Genomic DNA, 15,790 nt, shown 5'->3' on the forward strand with positions numbered 1-15,790 from the left:
GTTGACCACTGACGTCACCCTGACGTAATGCTGACGCAGTAATTAAATTACTGGATTTATTCTTTAATAGGAAATTCCAGAAAATAGTCAAAACTTCTAAAAATCATAAAAAATCAACCATAGCTCCAAATGCAAAGATTTATATATGAAAAATGATCAGAAAAATTCAATCTATCCATCTGTAATGGTTTCATGCATGACAAAACAAGTTTATCTTGCTGTTTAAGCATAATAAGGAAATGCACTATTAAGGCCATGTTTAATGAGCTAATATTTGAGTCTTTGATTCAAATGAGTTCATTCCTTTCTGTTATAACTTGCATTAGGCCAAGACACATTCATATTGCCATGTCATAGCATGCATCATATTGTTGCATATCGTCCTGTGTTGATTGTGTTCCGATGTGTTCTTCGTGGTAGGTTCTGCCTCCGAGGATATTCACGAGTATCCAACTGAAGGGCAGTATCCCACTACCACTCCATCAGGCAAGCAACCCATTGATCATTTCGATACAAACCCATGTTCTCGCTTCTGCTCTGGTTTACTGCATTAAGACAACGCGGTTCAAACTGCTGTGTGTTACGGTAGTTGAACCCTTATCATCTGCATGACCTGTCATTGCCACAGTAACTAGATGAAACCCACTAGCATGTGTAGGAGTTGATTGAGCCATGTATGTGATTCCTACCTTGTTAGGCCTGCTATGCTTAGAGTTGTGTCAGGTCTAGTTCATCTGGGTGATGTGCTAGAGTGAAATGCTTGTGTCGGTAATATGAGGGATGTGTTGAACATGTTTTGGTAAAGGTATCGATGAGAGGCCATATAGGAGTACATGGTGGGTAGTTTCATTGAGGCCGTCCATAAGAACTGAGATCTGTATGTGTGATTTAAGATGTAGTTACTACCGTACATTGGGCCCGAAACGAATGGACCCTCTCGGCTTCTTAATCACCCTAGTACTCTGTCCAGGAGTTGCAAATAGTTTCTGGTGTTTGTAGGTTATGTGTTGGCGGCCGTGCGTAGCGCTGACCCTAGGGGTGGGCTATGTTGCGGTAGATACACCGTGGCACGGTGTACCGAGTCACCCGTTTGGTGTCTCGGGAACCCTGTACACATCGTTCGGGGCCGTATGTGGAAACCTCGGCCGGACTCCCTGCGGATGGAACCTGGATAGGCGATAAACCTGGACTAGAGACTTAAGTGTTTAGGTAGGCCGTGGCCGACACCCTCGCTGGGCTTCCGCTTGAAGGTTGCCGAGTACATGTCGTGTAAACGGCGGTAAGTGGTGAAAGCGTGTATGAAGAAGTACACCCCTGCAGGGTATAAAACTATTCGAATAGCCGCGTCCGCGGTAAAGGACTACTTGGTTGCCTATACAGTTCATAGACAAGTTAATGGATACTACTAAAAGACTCAAGATAAGTGTGAGTACCGAGGATGGCCCTCTCGTAGGATGACGAGGGAGGATCCCCGTGGAGTATTGTGTTGGTGAGTAGTGGACTCGTGTGCGAAAACTATTTTACTGGTGGAGTTCCGTAGGATAGCTTAGCCAAGAGTCAAAGCTGGCTTGCTGCATTAACCCCACCACCTTCTTGAGAATAAGCATGTATAGTAGGTTCTGATGTAAGACTTGCTGAGTACCTTTGTACTCATGTTTGCTTAATTACTGTTTTCAGACGACAACACCGCCCCCTCCGATGGGTTCTACGTAGATCTTGACGTCGACGAGTGACTAGCCACCCAGGTGGTGATCCTGGCCATGGAGGGCCCTATGTAGATAGACAGGCTTCAAGAAGCCTTCTTTCTTCTAGAGTCTGTACTCAGACTAGTTGCTTCCGCATGTGCTTGTATGTTTGTATGACTTGAGTGTCGGGTCATGTGACCCCTATCTGTATGAACATGTTATGTATGGCTCCCTGGAGCCTTTAAATAAAGTACTTGAGTTGTAGAGTTTTGTTGTGATGCCATGTTGTATGTACTCATATCGGGCATATTGTGTGTATGATTGAAATGCTTGGTATGAGTGGGATCCGACAATCTAGTTGTTTATCCTTGGCAGCCCTTCTTATGGGGAAATGTAGTCTAGTGTTCCTCGAGCCATAGTAGTCCGCTACAGCCCGGTTCACCGGAGTCCTGCTAGCCCAGCACTACTGCTCAGGACACTTGACTGGCCGGCATGTGTTTCACTTCGTTCCTATGTCTGTCCCTTCGGGGAAATGTCACGCGGTGATATCCGGAGTCCTGCCTAGCCTGCTACAGCCTGGGTTCCCCGGAGTCTTGATAGCCCAGTGCTACAGCCCGAAATCACTCACTGATGACCGACATGTTTGATGTGATTCATGTATGCCTGTATCCATAGGTCTGTGCCGCTTTGGGTTCACGACTAGCCATGTCAGCCCGGGTTCTCTGTCATATGGATGCTAGCGACACTATCATATACGTGAGCCAAAAGGCGCAAACGGTCCCGGGCCATGGTAAGGCGACACCGTGGGATACCGTGCGTGAGGCCGCAAAGTGATATGAGGTGTTACCGGCTAGATTGATGTGACTTGGAATCGGGGTCCTGATACTGGTGGTCCACAAGGGATCTGATGTGAGCATCGGTACTCAACCAGAGGAAGAAAGAATGCAAATGAGGTCAGATTATAGAAACAACTGACTAACTCAAAGCTCAAATGCAAAAGAATTAATATTTCCAAATCAATGAATCAGAAGCATAGGCTCTGATCAAAAGATAAATGAGTTGAATAGTCATAGATCGGCAATCAATCAAGGTTTGAATTGCCGAGAACCAACTCATGTTCAGGGTGACGTCTGAGGCTGGAAGAACAAATTCTAAGGATTGCGATTATTCGCAACATATTGAATCAACGGACTCAAATGATGATGATAAAGGATGCTAATAAGATCACCACACTTATGGGAATAATCATAATGAAAGCAAGCAAGAAATTCCAAAGCAATAGGTTGCTGAGGATCGGAAGATCGAATGGTATTTCGAAGACTTCTGTGAAACACATGAACAACTAGGACGAGTGGATACTCGGTAAGTGCGAGAAAGTATCCGTAGGGGTAATTCTGCGGCAAGGAACTACAAGACAGTGGTACAAGGGGTTCTTAAAAGTCAGAGAGCAATACGATGCATCTTGTAACAACAAGAGAAACCCAGAGTAATGGTATGAACAACAAGTGTATGTCGTTATCCATATGGATATATCGGTAGTAGGGAATTGAAAATGCAAAGGGCACAAGGGTCTCGGGAATGATCGAAGAGTATCTTCAAAATCTTCTGGTGCAGTAGACGATCATCTGTAATAAGGGGATCTCCGGAAGGAAGTAATTACGAGAACCTAGAGTTAGAGTTAGCAAAACCTTTTAACCTGACTAGAAGAGAAATCAGAGTAGAGTATAGGTCGAGGAATAAAAGATCCTAATACCACCCAATGGTGACGTGGGCCCATGGGCCGCACAGCCATGTTAGTAAAACAATTTTCATCGACTAGACTCAACTTCGGCCAAGGAGTGGGGAAGGGGGATTCCTACAGGCAATCGGCTCTAATACCAACTTGTGACGCCCCCGATTCAATCGTACACTAATCATGCACGCAAATGTGTACGATCAAGTTCAGGGACTCACGGGAAGATATCACAACACAACTCTAAAACATAAATAAGTCATACAAGCATCATAATACAAGCCAGGGGCCTCGAGGGCTCGAATACAAGTGCTCGATCATAGACGAGTCAGCGGAAGCAACAATATCTAAGTATAGACATAAGTTAAACAAGTTTGCCTTAAGAAGGCTAGCACAAACTAGGATACAGATTGAAAGAGGCGCAGGCCTCCTGCCTGGGATCCTCCTAAACTACTCCTGGTCGTCGTCAGCGGCCTGCACGTAGTAATAGGCACCTCCAGTGTAGAAGGAGTCGTCATCGACGGTGGCGTCTAGCTCCTGGGCTCCAACGTCTGGTCGCAGCAATCGGGTATAGAAAGGGGGAAAAGAGAGGGCAAAGCAACCGTGAGTACTCATCCAAACTACTTGCAAGCAAGGAGCTACACTACATATGTATGCATTGGTACCAAATGGAATAAGGCTATCATATGTGGACTGAACTGCAGAATGCCGGAATAAGAGGGGGATAGCTAGTCATATCGAAAACTACGCTTCTGGCCACCTCCATCTTGTAGAATGTAGAAGAGAGTAGATGGTAAGTTCACCAAGTAGCATCGCATAGCATAATCCTAACCGATGATCCTCTCCTCGTCGCCCTGTGAGAGAGCGATCACCGGTTGTATCTGGCACTTGGAAGGGTGTGTTTTATTAAGTATCCGGTTCTAGTTGTCATAAGGTCAAGGTACAACTCCGGGTCGTCCTTTTACCGAGGGACACGGCTATTCGAATAGATCAACTTCCCTAAGGGGTGCACCACATAACCCAACACGCTCGATCCCATTTGTCCGGACACACTTTTCTGGGTCATGCCCATCCTCGGAAGATCAACACATCGCAGCCCTACCTAGGCACAACAGAGAGGTCAACACGCCGGTCTAAATCCTATGGCGCAGGGGTCTGGGCCCATCGCCCATTGCACACCTGCACGTTGCGAGGGCGGCCGGAAGCAGACCTAGCCTAGCAGGCGTTCTAGTCCAATCTGGCGCGCGCCGCTCAGTCGCTGATGTCACGAAGGCTTCGGCTGATACCACGACATCGAGTGCCCATAACTGTCCCCGGGTAGATGGTTAGTGCGTATAGGCCAGTGGCCAGACTCAGATCAAATACCAAGATCTCGTTAAACGTGTTATCTTGAAATAACCGCAAACGCCGACCAGGGTCAGGCCCACCTCTCTCCTAGGTGGTCTCAACCTGCCCTATCGCTTCGTCACAAAGATCCACATAGAGGGCCATTGGGACAAAGGTCCTTTCAGCCCCCAATCCGTGAATCACTAGCAGGTGCTCCACAAGCCGACCCTACTTTAGTCACCACATGTATCATGTATAAAGTATATAGTATATACCCGTGATCACCTCTCGAGTGATCACGGCCCGATAGTATAGCATGGCAGACGGACAAGAATGTAGGGCCACTGATGATAAACTAGCATCCTATACTAAGCATTAGGATTGCAGGTAAAGGTAACAACAGTAGTAGCAAGGACAGGCTATGCATCAGGATAGGATTAATGGAAAGCAGTAACATGCTACACTTATCTAATGCAAGCAGTCTAGAGAAGAATAAGCGATATCTGGTGATCAAGGGGGGGGGCTTGCCTGGTTGCTCTGGCAAGAGAGAGGGGTCGTCAACACCGTAGTCGTACTGGATAGCAGCGGCGTTGGTCTCGGTGTCTAGCGAGAGAAGAGGGGGAAGAAACAATAAATATAATGCAAACAAAGCATCACAAAACATAATGAGGCAATAGGCGGTGCTAGGTATGCCCTAACGCGGTAGGAGGTGATACCGACGAAGGGGGGAAACATCCGGGAAAGTATCCCCGGTGTTTCACGTTTTTAGACAGATGAACCGGAGGAGGAAAGTTACGTGTTCGCTATGCTAGGGATGTGTGGTGGACGAACAAGCTGTGTTTCTGGATTCGTCTCGTCGTTCTGAGCAATTTTCATATACAAAGTTTTTCTATCCGAGCTACGGTTTAATTTCTATGATTTTTCAAAGTTTTAAACATATTCTAAATTGCTTTTATTAACTAATTCAAAAAAGGGCTGGGTGCAACCGGTGCAGTGCACCCAGCGGTGCACCAGGGGCTGACAGGTGGAGTCGGATGGCCCAGTTGACTCGGTCAACGAAGACTGGTCAACACAGTGAATAGTGCGTGCGGGACCCGCATGTCAATGTCACATGTGTTTTATCAATTTGTTTAAATCAGTCTAATTAGTGGTGGGGTCCTACTGTCATTGACACATCAAGCTAATCACATGTTAATTAGCTAATTAAGCTACATTAATTAGGTTAATTAATTCCCTAATTAATTAACTAATCTATTTATTTAATTTTAGTTATTGTTTTTTCTTTGTTTTTTTAACCAGGGGGCTGGGCAACCCGGGGCGAGCGTGGGTGCCCGTCGGGGCCGAAGCCCGGTGCGGCGGGGCGAGGCTCGCCGGCCGGCCGCAGCAGGCGGAGGCGGGCGCAGGGCGATGGCGCGCGGGCGCTGGGGGCGGCGGCAGGCGGGGCAACAGCGGGGCGGCAGGAGCAGGAGGCCGGGGCGAGCGGCGGACTGCGCGCGCCGGCAAGGCGAGCTGGACGCGCGGGCGGCGAGGCACCTGCAGCCAGCAGGGCGGCTGCCGGCGGTAGCGGCAGCGGTGTAGTGCGCCGGGGGGGGGGGGGGGGGGGGGGGGGAGAGTCGGGCGCGGGTGCCGACGGCCAAGGGGTCGCGCGGGTGCCGGCCGGAACAAGGCGGCGGGGCGGAGGAGAGGTGGCCGGCGGCTGTAGGCGCACGCAGGGCAGCGGGGGCACGCCGGCTCGTGGTGAGCAGGGGCGAGCGCGAGGAGTGCGGCGGCGCTGCACGCGCAAGATGAGCGGGGGCGGCCGGGTCGACCCAAGGAGAAGAAAGGGAGGGGGTCCGTGCGCGAGCACGCGTGGTGGCTCGCGGTGCCGGCGACCATGGCGGCCAAGCACGGGCGCACGGCCAGGGCTGCAGTCGGCGGGCGCGGACGGGCGTCGCGGCTGGAGACGTTCAGGGGCGAGGCATACAGAGCAGGCACGGTGCGAGCACGCGCGAGGGCGCGACCAGGGGTATGGACGGGCCAGGTCCGACCATGGCGACTGGTCCTCGTGGGGCGATGCATACGGCGACAAATTGAAGGAGAAAACAGGGGGATTGGGAGAGGAGCTCACTGCGAGCTCAATGGCGAGGTTGGGGAGGCCGGGGACGCAGTGAAGGCGACGAATTCATCGATGGCGTCGCAGTGGCCGGAGGTTGAAGACCACGTCGATGGCGATGGCAGAGACCTCCCAGGCTCGAGTGGAAGGGCGGGGCTGATGTGGACGACGACGGTAGTCCCCCTGGGCGTCTCACGATGGCGAGGGCAGGCCATGGTCATGGCAACGACGACGCGACGGCGACGATGGGGTTCGGTTGAGCTCGGACGCAGGCGGGGAGGAGAGCAACGACGCGAGGGGGCGAGAATGAGAGGGTTAGGGTTTCGGGTAGGGGCGCGGGGAAGGCCTTGTAGGCGTCTGGGACAGGGGAAGTCCGCGGGATGGCCGACGCGTGGCCGGTGGCCATGGCGGATGGCCTCCACGCCTACTGCCTCCACTATAGCGAAGGTCGGAGGTGACCCATAGTTGGGCTGGGCCTCCCTGTGCACTTGAGGTCGAGTCCAACAGTAGATAGGTTTTCCCTATTTTTCTATCTGGTTTCGTTTTTCTTTTTATTTGACTGTTTCCTATTTTCTTTACTGTTTTGCAATAGTTTGAGCTACCCATTGAATTTTTCTAAACACGAAACTTAGCACATAATTTATTTACAATATGGTGGGGTGTCACAAAAAGTTTCAGAGCATTTTTAATTGTTGAAGTATTTCTAGAAATTGAAAAGGCCAATTAATTTGATGCGGGTCCACTGTCTTAATTCCTAGGGTATTTTGTGAATTCAAATGATGTTGATATCTACATGATAAATCCTTAGTGAATATTGGCAACACCACCAACATTTTTATTTTACTTTTGAAGTTTTAAATTATTTGACTTGCATTTTAAATTTGAATTTTACTCGGTTTTGAACTAACGGTAGATTAGTAACAGTAACCGTGGTGATGTGGCACCATTGGCGTGGAATTACTGTAGCTTGATTACCCGGGTGTTACACAGACAAGGAATTGAACTGTTGAGTTGCATACAGTGACTTACCTTAGTAGGTTGAAGAGGCTCAGCGTAGCTCCTACTTCTCTTGCAAGGCTCCTTCCTAACATCTTGTACTTGTAAATCCTCAATCTTATCTTCATTGCACCCCTCTGCAAGGTGACACAAACTAGTTACTCGTCTCCTTGGAAGATGAATATGCATACTTTCCAGTCTGTGAACACAAAAGAATGAGATTATAACAAAACAACACCACATAATGAAACGTGCCGCATCTCTTGCACTTGCACACAATGAAATGAGCATTTACTATGTCTGCACTATGTAAAAACTAGGCATACCTTCGAACTGGATCTCCAGGTACTCTTGGAGAGCCTACTGTAGTGTACAACAAACCTTTATGTCACCTATGAGTTAGACAAGGCCCCACTACAACAACCCTTAGTGTTTAAATCATTGACAAGCTCTGTTAGAGTGTTATGTCAAGAACAGCAAGTAATCAAAGTAAACAGTCCTAGTATGTCTGGCTGATGCAAACAAGCAATTGAACAGATGTGTGAGCAAATCTTACATATCAAGAAAAGAAGCAAAGAAGGAGGCTTAAAGACCATCACTTGACTGACCAGATTTAAGGGGCATTTAAACATCATGTGCAACGTATGAACTAACATAAACATTGCATATTCCAGATTCTACAATGGGATGCACATGTATTAGCTTATGCCATGTATGATGATGCCTAAATGTACAGATAGCAGGCAGGAGTGATTGATCATTGCACGCATAATTGAATTGCAGGTTAAGGGCCAGTTCGATTCCGCCTTTTCAGGGCATATTGTCAAAATAAGCCATAAAAGATGTAAAGAAGTCATTTTTGAGTTATGGGCTTGGGCTTAACTAATTTCACTTTGGAGGGGGTGTTTCAGGTAGAACCTCACTAAAAATTAAAGGGAAGGGGAATAGTGAAATGACTCTGTTGTCTGCCTATATTACACTCAAAATGCAACTGCTAACGCCCGTGTCACACCTGACCCTCAAGTAAAAACAAACACGCAAGCATTGATTGCCCTGCCCGCTTGCATCTCCTCTCCCCTTTCCACTATACAATGAATTGCTATGAGCTGCTTCTGCTGCTGCTATATGATGCATTGCTATGAGCTGCTCCTGCTGCTGCTATATGATGAATTGCTATGAGCTGCTGCTGTTGTATGATGAGTTGCTATGAGCTACTGCTCTTGCTATATGATGAATTGCTATGAGTTGCTGCTGCTATATGATGAGTTGCTACAAGCTGCTCCTGCTGCTGCTATATGATGAGTTGCTACAAGCTGCTCCTGCTGCTGCTATATGATGAATTTCTATGAGCTGCTCCTATTGCTGCTATATGATGAATTGCTATGAGCTGCTCCTGCTGCTGCTATATGATGACTTGCTATGAGCTGTTGCTGGTATATGATGAATTGCAGACTGCTGCTGTTGCTATATGATGCTTTCAGGTGGTGCTGCTATACGATAATAACCAGCCACTTGGACCATCGAATTTCAATAAATAATTGTTCTTCATTTAAATGTGGGTCATGAGTTCTTCGTTTAAATTAGGCAATGGGATCTCTATGGAAAACATTGACCAAAGTAGATTTTGCCAAGTAGATGGTATCTTTGTATTTGCATTTTGAGCAAATAGTGATGGTCTGTTTTCCTATCATATTAATTACTGCATTGGGTTCAATTTGTGATGTTTGCAAGTCAAATTAATTTCCATATGGGCAGCAAAATGAATAAAATATAATGCAATCTAGACTTTCCACTGATCATACCAAAGATAAGTTGAAAACGCAATGAAAAGAACTGGTTGGCTTATTACATGGAGCTTATATTCACAGGTGCTTATTTTCTTAGGATAACTCGTAATAATTGTCCCTAAGAAACTTGGCTAATAGAACTGGCATACAAATAACATGTCACGATGATTGCAATGGAGGAGTGACGTACCATGGCACACTGTATAGGCTCACCGCTGCCTCTCCTTTTTTTTGCGATGTTCCATGAAATTGCCACATACATCTTGCACTTTTTCATTGTGTAACCCTATCTGCAAGTTGACACGGCTAATTTCAGACATCTCTACATGATACTACATTGCATATCCCTTGCGCATATTTAAACCACCAATTAACGATTGTGTGCGTACCATAAACTAGCCATGACTCTGTATGCTGAACTAGCAGGCACTCTAAGGGAGCCTAATGTAGTGCACTTGAATTCCTACATGCCACCTACGATTTTGTGTAATGTACTGCCCCTGTTCCTAAATATATGTCTTTGTGGAAATTCCAGTATGAACCACATACAGATGTATATAGATGCATTTTCGAGTGTAGATTCACTCATTTTGCTCCCTATGTAGCCTATAGTGGAATCTCTAGAAAGACTTATATTTAGGAACGGAGGTACGAGGTAGTATCATGTATGACATCTACATATCTAATTTAGCAGCCAGTAGTAGAAATCATTGTCTGCACAAAGGGATTACTGGTCGAAAATCCTAGCAAAGCATGCTGGCAGGCACAGAACAATACAAGAGAGAGAGATGCGCTTACAAGATCATAGCAATGCCTCGGTCCAGGATCTTGGTTGGCCAAGCTGTTAGATCCATAAGAAACATCGTCCTTGTAGTTTTTGCTAGATGCATAACAGGTAACAGCGACCGGTTAGTATATTTGAAGTACATCGGGCAGGTGATGCTGGACGGGTTTAAAGGTGACAAGTACCTAGGCCGTGGCGGGTGCTTGGCATCTCTCCAGACTGTGGGAATCTGGTTAGAAACGTAGAGGGTGATGACGTTGCGTTGGCTATCGGGGTCCGGTAAGGATATCTAGAACCGTCGAGTAGGGTGTTTGTGGAGCGGCTCCGATAGGGTGGACTACGGTGTGGGCGAAGCGGATCTATGGCCGTGGACGAGGGCATAGGTGAAGCTGCTCCGGTGGTTGGGTTAAGGATGGTGTCGACGATGCGAATCTGCGACCGTGGACGGGGCGTCAGAAGCTGCTCCGGTGGTTGGGTTAAGGGTGGTGTCGACGATGTGGATCTGCGGCCGTGGATGGGGCGTCAGAAGCTGCTCCGGTAGGTTGGATGAGGGTGCGAGGAAGCGGATCTGAGGCCGTGGACTTGTGAGTTGGCAAAGCGGCCCCGGTAGGGTTGAGAATGATATAGGCGAAGCTACTCCGGTAGGGTTGAGGAAGGTGTCGGCGAAGCGGCTCCGGTAGGGTTGAGGAAGGTGTCGGCGAAGAGGATCAGAGGCCGTCGACGGGGGCGTCGGTGGGGCGGCTCCGGGGGGTGTGGACGAAGCGTCTCCGGTGGGGAGTACGAATGAGCCGCTGCAGATGCGCGGCGGTTGACGAGAGTACCGGCGAAGCAGATCCGGCGCCGTGGACAAGGCTGGCACTGAATGGGCTGGGGTATAGTGGTGGATGAGCAGTCTACTTGTTTCTAGGGGAGGTGGGAGTGGTAGATGCGGCCGCAGAAGCAGATCCGGCGAGGTGGACGCCGCTGGCAGTGAATGGGCTATGGTACACTGGTGGATGAGCAGTCTAGGGTTCCGAGAGGGGAGGGGAGAAAGGGCGATGAAGTATGGACGGCGTGAAGTAAGATGCTCTGGTGCTGTGGAGTTAGTCGTTTTTGCGGGAGGGGGAGAGGAAATGGGGGTGCCGTGTAGTGGGGGAACCGGAAGTTACCAAAGCAGCCCCGACCTATCATGTAGATGAGGGCGGTATTGTAACTATTGGTCTCCGTCCACCAAGGACAAAAGGGGGATTTCGCATGCTAAAGACTAAGGTGGCGGAAATTTTAGAAGGAGGCGGGAGATTTTGCCGCCCGCAGGATCGTTCGTATCCAGTTTCAACTAATTTTGGACCGTGCTAGCGGGAAGGTCATGCTAGACTGTGTACACGGGGCACGTGTCAGCAGTTAATAACTGGTGTGAAGTCCACCCCAGAAAAAAGACAATAACTCGGGATGATGCGCCAATAACTTGGACGTTCACACGGGCACGGCCAATCGTACGGGTGTAGTGGCGCGTTCACAAAAAAGGGATCAAATGCTCAGCCTATGTATTTCTCGTGTAAATAGATATTTTAGTGCCATTGGTTATTTACTTTAAACATAATGCACTGACGTGTTAGTGTAGAGGCGCACAAAAAGAAATGGATATTGTAGTCAGCTACTTAAAACTGTTACCTCATATGATTACGTAGCCTCCATTTCATAAATTGCGTACCCGTTGAATTCATATATGAATATTACATATGTTACTTCAAAATAGAAACTTAAATCATCCAAGACTAATTAATTTGAATGCAAGAGTAACAATGGTGCATGTTCATGATAGCTACATTGGTTGTTTGAAGAAACATCACTGTAACTTTGGCATGCACAACTAAAAAGGCTTATTTAAATAGAAAAAAAATGTGATATGTGAGTGTCCAATCTTTATAGCGTTGAATCGATATTGTACATTTGGCCACGATACGAAGTAGATATTGACTTATGTTCAAGCGATGCACGTCCACGATCGCTAGATAGTGATACGTGAATGAATTGTGCAATCTCTCTCACACGCATACATATCTCATTTCCCTGTGGGCATCGGAATCACACACGCGCACTTCATGTATTTCTCTCCCTCCGTCAGGGTTAAATTCGTCTTTCTACCCCGTCCTACAAGTCTCTCACACAGAAACACACATGCTCTCTATGTCTAACACGCCCACCCCTTTAATTCCGCCCACCCACAGCCACTAATGTCTCTCACACATATGCTATCTACCTATCCCTTAATATAGCTAGACATGTGTCACACAAACTTCTTCTCCCTACTAGCAAGATGCTCATGCGTTGCACGGAACATCAAGATGCATTTGTATGAGAAGTTTATCTTGTGGGAGAAAAACATGAACGAGGGAATGCCTTATTTGCAAATGCGGAGAGGGGTGTGGGTATCTTTTTGCAAAATTGCCATAGTTTCCTTCCTGTCCGTCGGATATAAATTGGATGGCCTATATTGCAGGATGGCAGGAAAACACCATCATCACCAACACTGTTTTTTATAAGAGTAGAGATATGTGAGTGTCACTGCCCACACCCCCCACACACCCACACTTCCCAACACCGAAGGAGTAGGGTGACACCTCGATCTTGATACTAATCTATCGACTGGCTTCTCTCACAAACACACACACACTACCCGGCACCGAAGGAGCTAGTAGGGTGGCACATCGATCTTGATAATAATCTATCTACTCCACTTTCAAACACACACACACACACACACTCGCTAGTTGTGCCTCTGTGCCTACCGCGCACACTCTCGATACGTCTTTCTCTCCCTCCCCCCAACAATGACAGCGGAAGGGTGACAACTCGATCTGATCATAATCTGTCAATTGGTTTCTCTCTCAAACATTGTGTCTCGGTGCCTCGCTCGGTAGCCCCCTCGATATGTAGACTTCTCACGCGCGCACAACTGTAGTGACGATGACGCTGAACCCAGTGTGCCTTGTTTTTACCGGCCTCATGTGATAGTTTTCATCCTATTTTCTGTTAATTAACAAGGCAACCTTTTCTTTGTTACTACTAGTGAATCTGAAACCATTCGGGGCAGACATAAAATATATCACTTCAACCCAATTATCGCAGCAACTATTTTAAAAGAAATAAGCTAGCTGCCCGTGCGTTGCACAGAACATCAAGATGCATTTGTATGAGTAGTTTATCTTGTGAGAGAAAAGGTTGAACGAGGGAAGGCCTTATTTGCGAACGTGGAGAGACGTGTGGGTATATTTTTGCAAAATTGCCATAGTTTCTTTCCTATCCGTTAGATATAAATCCGACGGCCTATATTGCAGGATGGCACGCACACCATCATCACCAACTCTGTTTTCTACTCCCTCCGTCCAAAAATACTTGTCATCAAAATGGATAAAAAGAGATGTATCTAAAACTAAAACATGTCTAGATACATTTCCTTTTATCCATTTTGATGACAAGTATTTCCGGACGGAGGGAGTATTTGTCTTTTTAGAGATTTCAACAAGTGACTGTGACCAGACCTTACCAACATACTCAAAAAAGTAGTCCATAATTTTGATGTTACCCTCTTTTCTTAGCGGTGCAGTGCCATCTGGATACCTCATAAATAAATAAAGTACTACATGATACTAATATATGATACATGGAGCAGGAGTACTAAGTATTATTAATACAATTTTGCTAGAACTCATCTAGATGAGATATAATTTGGTCTCATTCATCTTTTATAGCCATTTGATGTGATGCTATATAAGATGCGTGTGTGCTGACGTGGGTTGTATTTGTTCTTGTGCAACGAACTGACCACTACATGTCATGTTTGATAGTCTCAAGTCATTAAAAGCATACAATCCCCACATCTCTTCTTGGTTGATTCCTCTATTTATGTCAAAAAATAAGAAACAACATGAGAGTTAATGCACCACGCCTATGTGTTTACTATTTGGTTTTCGTAAGATGACTTAATACTCACCTAGACGGAGGGAGTATTCGATTTGACAGCGGGCGGCGCAGTTCCCGATACGGCTTTAATGCAGACGAGGGAGGGAGTAGCGGTTCCCGATATGTTGAACGGCCAATGCATCCTTCTTCAATTAATGCATGAGGGAAGTAATGGGAGGAGGTCCGGGAAAAGAGGCTGCACGATGTGAATGCAACGCAGTTTGCCCTCATTGCCCTCATATAAAGGCGCCCCTCCATTCCAATGCATCTACCACATCGTACGCACCTAAGAATTTGCCTAAGCACCTACACTAAGCGCAAAAGAGCTCACTCCAGACCCATGGCGGCGATGCTCGTGAGCGGCCAGCGGCTGCGCCAGATGGTCCACGACGCCGGCCTGCGGCATGGCGCCGAGGATCGTCTCCAGACGGTGTTGGAGACCGGCTGGTGGATGGCCGCCTTCGACGCCAACTACAACTCTCAGTTGGACCAGATGATCATTGCCACTAGCAACAAGTTCACCGTCCTCAAGAAGCTCGCGGACGACATCGCCGTACTCCTCCATCCCGCGCGCCCGGGCTCCTCATTGCCTGCCACCCTAATCGGCCTCCATGGTCGGAACCTCTTTCAAGCACTGGTGGCCCTGCGACTGCCCGTCGGCGCCACGAAGAATGTCCACCTGGAGGTCGTGCTCGCCGCGAGGCGCCTCGCCCTGCAAGAATTCGTTGACCTACACATCCACATGTACGAGGAAATCGTGTACATAGGTATCTACAAGGCCAGTGAGGACACTACGACGTTGGCCTTCCTCAACCGGCTGGAAGCCTTGGATGCCTTTGCTGAGAAGCACCTCCACCTCGCCACAAAAGCCGCCGCTCCTTAGCCGTCGGTCGGTGGCCCGGCGCACTAAGTTGAGGAGGAGGAGGTCGTACGTTCGTGGATCCATCTTTCTTCTTGCCTTCTGTAACCACCACTGCGATTGCATCATCGTGGCCTTAATTCTTATTGTGTTGTTGCATTCTCGTTCCAGTCAATACCGACATGTGCGATCCCTTTGCTTAATTATATGCATCACTGTGACTAGTACTCCATCCGTCAATTTATAAGTTGTGGTTAACTTTTCCATCAACTTCGTGCAACGCGCGGGCATCTTGCTAGAAACACTAGAATATGTCTATATAATCCGTATGTGATAGTCCATTTGAAATCTCAAAAAAGACAAATATTTAGGTACGGAGGGAATAATATATTAGGAGTATATCAAAACAATAGTGATTTCTTTCAAGTTTGTGAACAAATACTACTATTCTACTACTTTGGATCCGTCGCAACGCACGAGCACATTGCTGGTAAAAGGAAAAGGCCTGCCGCATTCGTGTCGCACCCCCACACGCCCGGGAATCGGGAGTACAACACGACCCGTCCGGCACGAAACATGGCTTAGGG

The 15,790-nt window shown here is 47.6% G+C and overlaps 1 long non-coding RNA gene across 1 annotated transcript; it reads right to left on the reverse strand.

Annotated features, from left to right (window-relative positions):
• Positions 1 to 3,645: 3,645 nt before the first annotated feature.
• Positions 3,646 to 7,250, reverse strand: LOC147980351 (uncharacterized). Its single transcript, XR_015619273.1, has 3 exons — positions 6,851 to 7,250; positions 5,272 to 5,346; positions 3,646 to 3,968 (listed from the first exon to the last, which is right to left on the reverse strand). It is a non-coding gene; the product is annotated as an uncharacterized LOC147980351 (long non-coding RNA).
• Positions 7,251 to 15,790: the final 8,540 nt, after the last annotated feature.

Source organism: Triticum urartu, chromosome 3A (assembly GCF_056163025.1).
Source record: "Triticum urartu cultivar PI428250 chromosome 3A, HENAU_Tu73, whole genome shotgun sequence".
In the NCBI taxonomy this organism is placed as follows: domain Eukaryota; kingdom Viridiplantae; phylum Streptophyta; class Magnoliopsida; order Poales; family Poaceae; genus Triticum; species Triticum urartu.